Source organism: Paroedura picta, chromosome 13 (assembly GCF_049243985.1).
Source record: "Paroedura picta isolate Pp20150507F chromosome 13, Ppicta_v3.0, whole genome shotgun sequence".
Classification (NCBI taxonomy): Eukaryota; Metazoa; Chordata; class Lepidosauria; order Squamata; family Gekkonidae; genus Paroedura; species Paroedura picta.
The window spans coordinates 611709-624695 of record NC_135381.1 but is presented as its reverse complement, the minus strand read 5'-3'; positions in this window follow the sequence as shown (position 1 = coordinate 624695).

The window sequence follows — 12987 nt, the reverse complement described above, 5'->3', positions numbered from 1 at the left end:
GCTGGGCCTCTTTCTCCCCCCCCCCCCACTCTTCTCCCCAACATGGTGCAGCAAGTCAGGCTAAGGGGCCTGGGTGGGACGGCCCACCTGGGAAAATGATCCAAGGGTCTCTTTTTTAAACCCAGCATTCCCCATGAGGGGCACGGGGCTGTGTGGAGCCCCAAAGAAACACAAAATCGCTGCTCGGCCGGCCTGGATCTCTACCGGGAAGAGAGAGGAGTGGGGGAGAAGCTCCTGGAGGCTTGTGCCCTGGGGGGGCCTAAATGGGGGGGGGGACCGGGGAGTGGCCCTTCTGCACCAGACCAGCCGCCCAGGACTGCTGGGTCTCCCTTCTGTGGCTGCCTTTCTGACTGCCCACTTGCACAACCCCTGGCTTGTCACCCGCCTGATTTACTGTCAGGGAGCCTAGAAGAGAGGTCCCTCCCCCAGTGTGGAGAGCCCGGGCCCTCGGGGCTCCTGCCAGCCTCCTCCTGGGAGCCTGCCAAGGGTTTTTAGGGAGTGGGCGGGGCCCGGTGGAGCTTTAGCCCTATTGTCTGTGCAGATGTTTGCAGCGTAGCTTTGGCAGCAGCTGCCACTGCCCCAAAGGCACCTGGCAGGGAAACTGAACGGCAGCAGCAGCATCATTCTGAGGCTGGATCCTCCCCCTGCGGCAGGCCCTGGAAGGCACCCGTGGGGCATCGGCACCCGCCGCACGAGGTCAGAATACCAAAGGGGCTTGCAAGCCTACCTGCACCCTCTCGCCTGCCTGCCTGCCTGCCTGCCTGGGACTCTCTCTGCTCAATGTGCTTGCTCTTGAGGAGGGGTCAGAACTGACTGGCGAGGAGGAAGTCTAAAGCAGTGGTGTGAGTCTGGCGTGTTCCTGGTCACGCTCGGAAGAAGAGGCCGACGGGCACGACTGAGGACGCAGGGAGGACCAAGCTGCCCCGCAGGCAGAGGGGGTGTTCCCTGCAATGCCAGGAGCCAGTGCCCCCGAGACGAGGGGCAGGATGCTTCCCAGTTGCTGCGGCAACAACTGCGGTGGTGATGTCAGCAGTCTTGCAACCCACCTGGCCTTGCGGACACGCTGACCGTGCTCCCTCAGGAATGGTGAGTGGGGAGGGGAGCTATGTGAAGACCTTTGCCCTCACAGACAGGCAAGCCCACCTTGGTCTCCCCGGGGTGCCACTGGTTGTGTAAAAGCGGTCCTGAATCTCCCCCAATAAGCCGGGCACAGCAGTCCTTCCCTTCCACATGCTTTGAGGTGGAATTTTGCCCAAAACAGGCCTCAAGGGAGAGCCTCTGGGCGCCTCCTTTGCTGCTGAAGAAGCCAGGGCAGGGTGGGGCTGGGGGCCCAGATCCCTTCTGCAGGCAGTTTAGCAACCGGTGCAATCTCTTGCTTAACCTCAGCTGCCCCTTCCTGGGCCAAAGAGCTTGGCGTGCCACAGATGCTGAAAGCAAGGCATCCGCTCATGGCCGCAACCCACAGGAAGAAGCCACCGAGATGCTGGGTGTGCCTGCAGGGAGTTCTATCCCCCCCCCCCCCCGATGAGGTCACATTTGGATCAGACCCTGGTTTCTGCGGTGTGGGTGAGCTCAGCCCTCCAGCCAACTGGCATGTCCTTAGCAGGCACCCTGGGACCTAAAAGCCATATTGCCTCAAAGCAAATCCATTCTGACACTCGGGGGTGGAGGGAGACTCAAGTGGGGCCCTGTTGGCCTGAGAAGAGAAGCGACCAAACCAGTTCCATCCTAGAGGGGCAATTTCCCCGGAAGACTACAAGGAGCCCCCCTCCCTCCCCTCCTGGACCGGGTGCAATAATTCAGCCGTGGGAGGGGCAAAGTACGGATTAATCATGCTGTGCTCTTTTTCCTAACCAAAAGGGCCTTTTATAATTGAACTATGTTAATTTGTTCTAATTTGTCATTCTTCAGAAATAACAAAAACTGTTCTGTAAAACCAAATGCCCCCCCCACCAGCATGCTGACCCAGAGCCCTATTGAGGGGGGGGGGCAGGATTGATCCCCTTCTGCACCAAGCAGGAGCAGCCAGGCCCCAGGGGGCCAGCCCCTCAGTCTGTGCAGTGTACCCCACCACACACACACACACACACACACACACAGGCTGCAGGGGGTTGGAATCACCCGCGTGCCCGATTCACAGAGGAGTAAAGGAAGAGAGTGCCAAGAGTGCTGAGGGGGAATCCTGCCCACCCCAAATGGTCAGTGTGTTAGAAAATGGGAAGGACTTTCCAGTGCAGCCAGGGTGAGGGTGTCAGACCCCACAAGGGAGGCGTCAAGAGCCAGAGGTTTTTCCTCGCACCCAGAGAGCAACATTTCCCTGGGCAAAGATGAGGCCCAGGGTGCGTGTGAAAACTGAGCCAGGCCTCTGTCTGTCTGTGTGTGTTGGGGGGGGGGTCTGCCTGCTGGAGACCCAAGGTCTACCCCAGCCAGCGCTGCCTCCTGCCACGGGGCCATCTGATGCGCAATTCCCAGCGGACTCAAGAGCCCAGAGAAGCAGGATTGTGGCCTCTTTGCCAGGGCCGTGGGAGTCTGCGGAATCCTTCCTTGGCGGCCTTGGAGGGGGGGGTCTGTACACCCCTTTCACAAAGCCGCTGGCACCGGACACCAGCTGGTCCTCTCTGCTGAGTCTGCAGGGGTGGGGCGGGGCGGGGCGGGGCGGGGCAGGACTCCCCCTAGGGCTTCCACGAGCACCCCGCCAGCCCTGGATGCTGAAGCAGGCCTCTGCAGTGTGCGGGTATTTTCACCCTCCTCTTTATAGCTTTATTAAAACCCTGGCTGTGCTTTCAATTAAGCAAATTGCTTTTGCAATTGTAAGCACATTTTATCAGAATAAATAACAGCATTTGCTCAGCAGAATGCCGGCAATGTGAACACCAGCCACGGTTTTTAGAGCCCTGGGGAGCCAAGGTGGCCGGGGGGGGGGGGGCAGGTCCTCCAGGCGTCTCCCCAGGAAGGGAGCTGCTGCACTGCTGCTTGCCCACAGGACGCCTGGGAAAGCTGCCTGGTGTCCGGTACTGACCCAGACAGTCTGGAACTTTGTCCGTTTTTCCCAAACAGTGAGCCAAAAGCCTGAACTGCCCAGCTCAACCGGCAGCCTCACCAAGCAAAGAGTTATTTGGGCCTGGCAGGGGACCTGGGCTGGAAGTTCACCAGCCTTGGCCAGCCCTCCCTGGCGGTCTCTCTGGGCACACGGGAGGGGGGTGTCCCTGCAGCCCCTGCTCTTCACAGCCAAGGAGGGCTCGCCCCCCCACCCCACCCATGCAAACCCCAGCCAGTCTCTCTGTCTCCCTTTCTGGAACCAGTTTCTAGGGACTCCCAGCCCCAGCCCCTCCCCTGCCCTTTTTGAAGACAGAGCTCACCACAGTCTTTTCCTTTCCTACCACTGAGGGGTAGGAGATGTGGCTGGGAACGTTTATAGTTTCTCTTTGGCACCAGGGCAGGAGACGGGGGGGGGGGAGTAGGCCCACCTCTGGGCTGTTCGGCTAATGGGGAGGCTTCCAGCCAAATCAGGCCCTTTGCGATTCCTTCTCACCCTGTTCCTGTCCTTGTGCCAGGATCCGATTTCTTCCTCCAAGCCCCCTCCCAGTTCCACCTACATAGTCCTCCTTTATTACATAACAAATTAATAGCCTTTCTCTCCTGGCAGGCAGCAGGAATGAGCCTGGGTCTATGGAGCCTGCATGAATTTGCCCGCTTCTGTAGGGCCTGGGCTGGCTCCAGCTCTTCTGGCCTTGCAAGCTAACCAGGGCCGGCCCCGGTGAGCCCCAGATGGGAGACCCCCCGAAGGAGGCCCCGGGGTTGCCACGGAGGGGCAGGTCATGGCAGACCTCCTCTGAACGTCTCTTGCCTTGGAACAGCATCCAAGCCAGGTGCAACCGGACAGCCCTTTTCACACACAACTCTATAAATCTCCCCGGGAGACTGGAGAGAGGGAAGGGAAGGGGTGACGCTCCGCAGGGACATTGTCCGCCTCCCCCCAGTGCAGGGCCAAAGGCAGAGCGGAGCCTTCCAGGCGGCAGGGGGGAGCGGCCGGACGCTGCATCAGTGGCCGTAGGTCGGGCTCTGCTTCTGTGGACTTCTGGAGTTACCTGCTTTGTGGGTTTGTTTTGCTGTTTCTCTGGGTTACCATTGATTGCAAATTAAAGGTGGTTGTAATTTTCCCCACTACAGCCTTTGATTTACAGGGAAATAAATCTTGTGTTGTTTCTAAATTACATCCTGAAAGAGAACGGTTGATGTGTTGCAAGAAGTTGTATCGCCAAAGACTCCTGTGAGCCCAGAGAGCCTGACTTCGGAAGAGGCTGCTCGGTGCTTCCCTGCATGTCTTGTGCTCTGGCCTTGCCTTGGGGGGGAGGGGCAATTCTCCTGCACTTCTGCGTTGAAAAGGGTGGGGACATTGGCTCACAGCCAGCCAAGAGATTTGTCAGAACTTGGGGGTCTCAAAGGAGGCTGCCTGTGGCATCCCTATGTGAGTCTTTGCCCTGGGCTTGTCTCCTCCCAGTCAGGAGGATTTCCCAAGTTTTCCTAAAGGGCCTCCAGTTTCTGATTACAGGTTTGCCTCTGATTTAGGAAATCGGGAGAAGGCTGCTGTGTCTGCTGTAGCCCCCCCCCCCCTCTTCCGGCCTCAGGGAGTCGCTCTGCCTGGAGGCCTGGCTGCATGGGGATATTTCTGAATGGCTGGCGACCACCTCCTCCGTGGCCAGGGGCCCTGCTGTGGGTGGCCTCTGAGGAAGGGAGCCCTCCCTCGCCACCTTGTCAGCCTTTAAGGTGCTAGGAGGCTGAAATGCAGGGGTCCTGCTGCAGGCCGACCCTGCTCCCCGCTGACACGTGGTGAACAGCAGCAGCCCTAGCAGTGAGCGCAGGGAAGGGGAGCCAAGGCATTCACTGGGTTCACTCAAGGGCCAAACAGCTGCCTCTACGACGCCCTCAGGCAGGAGGATGGCAACTGCCTCAAAGGCCAATGTCCCCAGGACTGCGGCCTGGCCGTCTGTCTCCCAGGCCTCGCATCAGGAGGGGTGGCCGACAGACCTGAAAAGAGCAGCCTGCCTCCTCCTACAGAAGGCCAAGCTGCAGAGAACTATGTCCAAAAGCATCAGGATCCTCCAAGGGCAGGTGGTGCACAAAATGTTGGCAACTCTCACAGCAGGTGGACATCACCAGGCATGGATTGGCCTTTGGGCCCAGGAACGAGGGCCTCCGTTTCACAGCCAGCCACCCGTGCCAAGGGCTTTTCTGCCTCCCCGGCAGCTCCTGGCCCCCGGGAGTGAGTGGCACCCTTCAGCCTTCCAGAAGAGCTGGGAAGAAGGCACCTTCCCCAGAGAGCTGCATCTGTTGGGGCCCTGCGGGATCCAGGTTTCAATTGGCTCTCCTCGAGGGATCCCTGCTGAACTCTCATTTCTGCTGCTTTGACCCAAGTGCCCAATTTCAATTTGGATTTTTCCCGTTCCTGCAAATTGAATCTGAGAGTCATTATTTTTCCGTCTCTTTGCGGTTTCCATTGACAAAAAAAGAACAATACTGTGGCATCCCTATGTTATCGGTGCAATAAATCAGGATGATCTCATTGAAAGGGTGGACAGCCATGTTGGTCTGAAGCAGCAGAGCCGGTTTTGAGTCCATGGGGCTCCGTTAAGACCATCACATTATTCCAGACAAGAGAGGAACTCAAATGCAGAGGATGGGGTCTTTCTGGGGACTGCTTGCTGCATCGGTGCCTCCTGCCATTCCACAGTGGGGACCTCTGAAAGGCCAATGTCCTCCGTATTTAAGAGGTTAATTTCTCTCTTCTTTTGGAATAATTGATCTGAACAAGTCGATTGCAGTACAGCTGTGACTAGGGGAAGCCATGGAGTTTGGAATGGTCCATTGCTATGTTTTTCCAGGCCTGCAAACAGGCAGCTGAAATGAATGCTCTCCTTCAGAGGAGACGGTGCCCTGAGATGCTTCCGTGGGGCCGTAAGGAAAGGCCTCAGCCAATGGCCATCAGCAATCGATGCTGTGTTTGCTCATTATTCTCTTAATGGGGAGACCTTTATTGAACCCCAAATGTTTCCCCTGCAATCCAGGCTCAGGTGAAGGCAAACAAATCCAAATGTTTTTCCCCATTTACCTCTGGAATCTGTGAGCCATTCTCATGATGCTTTATGGTAATTTATCTCTGCCTAAAGTAGGAACTGGTCACTTCCATTCCATGACTTTGTACCCAAGGACATGTGCGTGTGCATGAAAGCGCATACTTGAATAATTCTCAAAACTTCTCCCACCTCCTCTGACCACATGGACTCCTGTGGGGCAGGAAGCTCCCACTCCTCATCCCTAACCTGCAGCAGAACTGATTGGGGGGCAGCTGTGTTCACTTCAGCAGCCCTGGACGAGGGGCGGGAAGGGAAAGGTCAGCTAATGCAGAAGCGGATATTGGGGGGTGGGGGCTGAACCCCAAGATAGGCGACGGGGGGGGGGGCTTGTGCAAGTATTTTTTGTTTGGGCTATCTCTGGACTGGTGGAGATGTTGCGCTTTCCTGACAATTGAGATGGTGGATTTTCACTGTGACAATCTGGGCATGATAATCCTTCCAATGTCTGGCGAAACAGATGGGAGATTCTTTTTAAAAATGAGTAGGCCATTTCGAAAGAAGGCGCCCAGCCCAGGCGTCTTGATGGATGGATGGTGGGCAAGAGTCCCCGGGAGTGACGCATCCGTCAAGTGCTGTGGCTCCGGATGCTCCTTGCTTGGGGGCCCAGAACGCAGCTTGGCTGTCGCTATCTTGGGAGGCTGAAGGCGACCCCTCCCGTCTTTCCCCCCCTTCCTGCTGAGTGAGGGAGGGAATCTTTTGCCACACTCCTTGCAAAGCCTGCAGGAAACAGCCGGGCCTCCGTGCAAGGGCCGAGCACCACACCTGGGCGTAATGAGATAATCTATCACTGTCCTTCCTTTAAATAAGGGGGGAAGCTAAGTGGGGGGGGGGAGGAAGCAGGCGCTTGGCAAGTGTGCCGTGTCTCACTGGACGGGAAGGAGCTCTGCAGAGGTTCCTTTGGGTAGAGAAAAGCGGCATAGAAGAACCGACTCTCTTCTTCTTCTTCTTCTTCTTCTTCTTCTTCTTCTTCTTCTTCTTCTTCTTCTTCTTCTTCCCCCACTAGCTGACGTCCTCTTGCATGACTCAAGCCTAGCTATGGATGCCAACCCCCAGTTGGTGGTAGGAGATCTCGTGCTATTACAACTGATGTCCATGGAACAAGGATCAGCTCCTCTGGAGCAGGTGGCTGCTTTGGAAGGCGTCTCCATGGGGCTCTGCCCCACTGATGTCCTGCCCCTCCCTGAACCCCCCTCTTCCTGCTCCTCCCCCACCCCAGAGGGGGCATCCTCAGCTTAGCCCTGGGCACACAGGATTCCCACAGTCTGTGTTTGCTCGAAAATGCCCTCGTCCGCTAGGGTCACTTGTTTATTGTGTGCTGCGTGTGCCATGCAGCCAGGAAATGCGAGGGGTGTCTGGCAGCCAGGCAGAGGGGGTTGGGAGGAGGTTTGCCCTGGCCTGCTCCTGTGCCATGACCCTGCAGACCACAGGCTGCTGATGAGTCCAGCAAAAGTGACCAAGGGATGGAGTCTGTCTCTCTTATGTGGAGGGGGAGGGTGCGTTGGCCCCCTTGGCCAAGTGAGGGGCCCACTGGCTCTTCTTTGCTCCCTCCTCTGCTGCCTGTTTCCTTCCCCCAAAGAACAGCCAAGGAGGAAGTCTGAGGGACGCCTTCCAGGACAGGAGCGAGTCTCCCAAGCTGGCCTCGCTAATGAGCAGAGGGGCTCTCAGCCTGTGCACACGTCTGCTGGGATTTGCAATGCAGATGAGCCTGAGCAGCCAGCTGTGAACCCCCCCCCCACCAGAGCTCAAGGGAAGCCTTGTGTGAGAAGCAGGAGCCCTGCGTGCCACACACACACCCACACCCACACACCCGCAGTCCTCCTCAGTCTTTGCAGCTGCCCTTCAGGATCAGCCACCCCCCCCCGCCCCATAGAGAGCAGAATGCAGAGCATGACCCTGGGGCTGCAGGCAGCAGTGTCCAGGGCTGTACTTTCCAAACTCTGCCTCCTGTTCCTTTTCCCCTTGGGGGGAGGGATTGCAGTCCTGGGGAGGCCAGAAGGCAGCATCTCCAGCTTAAAGGACCAGGGAGGTGGACGTGTGAAATCCCCCCCCCTCGACTAGAGAGCAGCTGCCAGTCTGAGCAGACAGTAGAAGGAGGCAGCAGCAGCAGCGTGTGTCCCTCTAGGCCTCCCCACCCCCTTCCTGCCTACTTGTGCAGCCCAAAGAAATGCGTGTGCCTGACCAGGCATGTGGCATCCCCAAGCTCCACTCCAGGTGCCTTGTTCTTTCTTCCACACCTGTGCACTCCTGAGGGGGCCTCGTGGCCTGAGGAAGGAAGGAAGATGTCCCACCTTGCCAGTAGGTGCCTTTTTTCCGTCCCCGGCTGCTGGCCATTTTCCCCACAGGAGCGATTCTGGGAAGCCGATCAAAGGGAACTGCCCTCCTGTTGAGCAGTCCAGGCATCTTGTTTTCGTGCCTCTCCATGACAGGTCCCTGTCCTTTTAATGGCCATTTTGCAGGGGGATGGTGTTGCCATGGGAACGAACAGCAGCCAGCCCCAGAGGCAAGGCCATGCTCAAGGCAGCCCCCACCCCCACCCCTGGCCCAGCTGATGCCCCTGAGGGACCCCATTCAGTCAGCGGTCCAACCAAGAGAGGTTGAGATTAGATTCTCCCTCTCTCGCTCTCTCTCAGCCTGTCACTGGGGTTATGGATATCCACACTCCTCACTCATGCTTCTTTTCCCACCCCCAGCAGTTTCCTGCTTGCTGAGCCCCCCCCCACATATATAGGCTGAGCCCCCCCCCCCATTTATAGACTTCCAGCCTTGACAGCAGGATCAGGCCCCAAGTGGTCCGTGGGGGGTTTCTCTTATGAGTCAGGGCCAGGGCCCAGTTCTGACCAGAACATCTGAAAGGCCCCCGGGCCCTTCCCCGCCTGGGCCCTTCCCCGCCTGGGCCCTTCTGCCTCTGCAAATACTTCCCCGGAGCCCGTGATCCTTCCCCGCCATGCCTCTCCTGGGGTAGGCGGTGGGTTAGTGGCTCGTGTTAAACGGCCAGTGAGACACACAGAGATCCCCACTGGGTGACCAAGTGACAGGTTTGCTGGATCGTGGAAATTCGGTTGATGTCGTTTACTTGGATTTTAGTAAATCTTTTGATAAGGTTCCCCATGTTGTTCTGATGGATAAATTGAAGGACTGCAATCTGGATTTTCAGATCGTTAGGTGGATAGGGAATTGGTTAGAGAACCTCACTCAAAGAGTTGTTGTCAATGGTGGTTCATCAGACTGGAGGGAGGTGAGTACCGGGGTTCCTCAGGGCTCGGTGCTCGGCCCGGTACTTTTAAACATATTTATGAATAATCTAGATAAGGGGGTGGAAGGACTAGTCAAGTTTGCAGATGACACCAAATTGGGAGGACCAGCAAATACTCCAGAAGACAGAGTTCAACGAGATCTGAACACAATGGAAAAATGGGCAAATGAGAACAAGATGCAATCTAATAAAGATAAGTGTAAAGTTCTGCATCTGGGTAAGAAAAATGAAAAGCATGCCTACTGGATGGGGGATACACTTCTAGGTAACACTGTGTGTGAACGAGACCTTGGGGTACTTGTGGATTGTAAACTAAACATGAGCAGGCAGTGTGATGCAGCAGTAAAAAAGGCGAATGCCATTTTGGGGTGTATCAACAGGGGCATCACATCAAAATCACAAGATGTCATAGTCCCATTGTATACGGCACTGGTCAGACCACACCTGGAGTACTGTGTGCAGTTCTGGAGGCCTCACTTCAAGAAGGACGTAGATAAAATTGAAAGGGTACAGAGGAGAGCGACGAGGATGATCTGGGTCCAAGGGACCAAGCCCTATGAAGATAGGTTGAGGGACTTGGGAATGTTCAGCCTGGAGAAAAGGAGGTTGAGAGGGGACATGATAGCCCTCTTTAAGTATTTGAAAGGTTGTCACTTGGAGGAGGGCAGGATGCTGTTCCCATTGGCTGCAGAGGAAAGGACACGCAATAATGGGTTTAAACTACAAGTACAATGATATAGGCCAGATATCAGGAAAAAAATTTTCACAGTCAGAGTAGTTCAGCGGTGGAATAGGCTGCCTAAGGAGGTGGTGAGATCCCCCTCACTGACAGTCTTCAAGCAAAGGTTGGATACAAACTTTTCTTGGATGCTTTAGGATGCTCTGGGCTGATCCTGCATTGAGCAGGGGGTTGGACTAGATGGCCTGGATGGCCCCTTCCAACTCTATGATTCTATGATTCTATGATTCTTCAGTACACCCAACACCCCCCCCCCCTTTGAACCACTCTCTGTGTCCTGTACTTGAGCTTGGTTATCCCTGGCCTCGAATCCCTTTTCGATCATGGCTAGGGATGGAAGCTCTGCTTCTCCCTGCCTGGAAGGGGCAGCCCATGCAGGCTGGGCTCCAGACACTATGAGCCCTGCTTCTGAATGTCACCCAGACCCGCTGCCTGGAGGGCCCTCGCTTTTCCAGAGAGAAGCAAAGCTGGCCCAAGAAGTCAAAGCTGGCCATGTGGGAACAAGAGCCTCGCTCCGTTAAAGGCAGCTTCAGGTGTCCACTTACATGTTTGGGAGGGGCCAGTGTCATTCAGGAGGGCCCAGAATCAGCGGCAGCATCTCCAGCTAAAATAATCAGACCGGAAGGCAGGGGCGGTTGTCACAGGGACATCTAGGGGCCGGGGGCTTCCCAGCTCTGCTACAGGTTCTGTTCATCCGAGAGGACTTGTTGGATTACTCTCCAGTGGCCAACAGGTGTCTCAAAATACTTCTTTGGCTCTTCTCTCTCCCCGATCCGTCCCCCTTGGCTCCCATGGCAGTGATGCACCGGCTACTTAGACCCTGTGCTCAGGAGGGCCTTTGGGGGAGAAGGAGGGGCTGCTGTTGGGAGAAGAACTGCCTTGAAGACTGTGCTGAGGCCGAGGCGGGGTGGGGTGGGGTGGGCGGGGGGAAGGCCTGCAGCCTTGCCAGACCCCAGGCCTGGTTTCCAGCAAGGCAGTCAGGCTGCCGGCTTTGCCTGCGGGAACAAGGGCTGCAAACATCTCGTGTCCAGGCTATCGATTTTCTGTCTCTGCCTCTCCTGCGTTTGACTCCTGACTCTCTCCTCTCTTCCCATAGAGGTAAGCAGGGACCGAAAGAACGGCTGCAAAAGCCCTGCCAGGAGAAGAGGCCATCTCTGGCGTCTACAGGGCTCCTCGTGGACCACGGCCTGGCACAAGAGGCTCACCAGGGCCCTGCCAGTAGGTAGCTCTCCTCCTCCAGAAGTCCTGGAGCTCTGCAAAGACAAAGAGGGCGAGGGGGGGGGACCTGCTTCCACCATTCTGCTCTCCACCCATGTGGGGCTGCCCTAGATGGAATCAGACCCTCACTCCATTAGGTCAGTCTCTTCTGCACACAGAAATGCAGCATGTGGCTCTTGAGGGTCTCCTTCCCCTCCCCTCCCCTCCCCTCCCCTCCCGCCTGGTCCTTTACCTGGAGTGAACCTGGGACCTTCTGCCACCGAGCCACGTGTCCCTCCCCAGGACCCCGTCCCTGGCTGCCAGGGGAGCTGCCAGGCCAGCATTGGGCCCAGCCTCCATTCCCCTTTTGCTCAACATTTGGGAAAGCTCAGCTCAGGCCACCAGCTCGCCACCAGCGCAGAAAGCAACGTCCGTCTGCCGAAATCCACGAGAGAGGGAACTCCTGCTCCACGTGACGCTTCCCCTGGGGGTCATCTTTGGCATCAATCCTGTTGCTGAGGAAACCCAAACTGGCACAATTGCTTCTTTTTGCAAAAGGGGGAAAAATCAGTCAGGTCATGCAAGCTTATTATAAGTCGGCACAAACAGTGCTGAGATTGGCATAATTGCCAGAGCGGGGGAGGGAGGGAGGGTGGGGGGTTTCACTTTCCTGGCTCCCTCCCAGGACAAGCAGAGGATCCTCCTAACCCCCCCCCAAAGCACCTCCCACCGGAAGCAGCCCTCCTGGCTGACCCTCCCGGGAAAAGGGGAGCAATCAGCCCCCCCCCCGCCATGAGTCAGGGCCAGTTTATCCAAGTAGCGCTTGCCTCCCTCCCATGGATCCGGGCCCTAGCGTTTCCAGCACCAAGAGCACCCCCAGGCAAGGGACCCATTCCCCTGTGGGGAGGGCCACCCCACCCAGGCAGGAAAAGCCAGACAGCCGGCCCCGTTGCATGGTGGCCGGGGGTGCTTGGGCTGATCTGCCTGGTCACATGGAGCAAGACCGGGGGGGGGGGCAGGGAAGCAGGGCAGGGAGGAGGAGCCGCAGAGTCCATGTGTGCCACCCTTTCCAGAACTGCGAGCTGCTTGAGTGGCTCTCCTTGGCATCCTGGGCAGTGGGCGTAGCCGGGCATCCTCCTTCTGACCCTCGCCAAGCGCTCTGCAAGGTACGGGGGGCATGTCAGAAGCTGCCCCAAGACCTCCTCGATTTGCATTCTGGAGAGAAGGGCCTGCGGAGGGGACAGGCTGTGGGGACGTATTTTCTTCTGTGCTCCTTCAAGGGCATTCAGCCCAGGTGGGGGGTGGGGGGGCAGCAGCCGTGGCAACAACTTTCTAAAAGTTTGCGCAGCCAGTGAGATCTCCCGCCAGAAGCCGTATCTGGCAAAAGCCCCACCTGGCTCAAAGACATTCCTAAACAAAAACTGGTAGGTGCAGAGGTCCCCGACAGGGTGCCCACAGGCCCATGGTGGCAGGGCCTCTCCTGGTAGCACGGAAGAATGCAGGCTCAGGCTGCGGAGAGGCTCTGGCAGACCAGGCCTTGGGCCCAGGAGGCCCTGAGAAACCCCGGGGCCTGGCCCAGTGAGAGCAGCAGCTGTGGAGTGTGCCTCAGTCTCAGAGCTTGATTTTGGAGAGTGGGCTAAGCAGGATCCAGATAGGCTGACAGA